Here is a 1,256-nt window from a genome sequence, read left to right on the forward strand (position 1 = left end):
TCCGGCCGTGTCTGCGCCGCCCGCTCGGTGTGGCGTGCGTCTCGCGGACACCTGCAGGCGGTCCAGAGCTTGCGCCGTGGCCGGCCACGAGTCCACCGATGTCCACGCGACCGCTGGCCTAGCAGGAAAACGACGCGTCGCCACCCCTCAGCGCCCGTGGGGGACGCTGGCGTGGGTCCACCTGCTCTCCAAGCCCGTGTCTGCTGCTGCCCTGGGCGGCCCCGGCCACCCGTACCCGCTCCGCGGGCTGCCTGGCCGACGGCCTTGTCCTGCAGTCCCGGCCGGAGGCTCGTGCCTGGCCGCGTGGGGCCCGCTGAGGCACCGCCGACGCTCGCTCCTCGCAGCGTGGCTGACCGGGCGCCCTCTCTTGGGCTGCCACCCTGCGGGTGTGGGCCACTGGCCCGCGGCACGGCCACACCGCGCGTCTGGGGTGGGTTCTGCTTTCGGCTGTGCCGTGAGGTGTTGTCTTGCAGCTGGACGCGGGTGACGGGGCCCGGGAACGCCGTCGCAGGGGTGGCGAGGCACACGGGCCTGGGCGTCCGGAGCCTCGGACCCCGTCTTTGCTGGGCTTGAGCCTCCGGGTCACCCCTCGTGCTCTCGTTTTTCTCCTCTGGGGGGACAGGAAGGCTGGGCGGCCTGTCCCTCTCCTCTGGTCAGGCTCTGGCTAGCTGGCCTCCCAAGAGGAGCCTGTAGTGTCCGGCGTCGTCTCGTAACGGCCCTTCCCCTGCCCGGACGGGCGCAGCCGGGCTCGCCCAGGCAGGCGCCACCTGGGCCGCGGTCTGCGCCTGGCGAGCTGCGGGCCCGGCCTGGCCTCCCCCATCACGGGAGAGTGGCGGCCTCTGCCCTCCCCTTTCTTGGGGTGCAAACCAGGTCGGCAGTTGCCTCTGTGCGCCGCGGTGGCGGAGGCCATGCCCCGGGCCAGTGCCCGGCACCAGCAGAGGCCTCGCGGCTCGACGGCCCCCGGCCGCCCACGACCCTCCCCGCCGGCCTCGGTCCCGCCGGCCCCTGGGCTGAAAGCGCTTTGCCGGACACCAGTGCCGAGGCCGAGGCCTGTGGGGTCTCTGCTTCCGCCCAGCCGCCACCTCGCCGCTTCCGGAGCGGAGGCCACTGGCCCTCGCGCTCCTCTGGGCTCACGTCTTCCCTCCACGCTGCCGAGACTCGCCGGTGCCTGCCCCGTCTCCTCCCCCGGCGCCGTTGAGCAGCTCAGGGGGCCTGGCCCAGCGTCCCCGGAGTCGCCGCCTGCAGCGGCCTTGTCC

The sequence above is a fragment of the Condylura cristata genome, unplaced genomic scaffold (genome assembly GCF_000260355.1).
Source record: "Condylura cristata isolate star-nosed mole 26May11 unplaced genomic scaffold, ConCri1.0 scaffold00068, whole genome shotgun sequence".
NCBI lineage: Eukaryota > Metazoa > Chordata > Mammalia > Eulipotyphla > Talpidae > Condylura > Condylura cristata.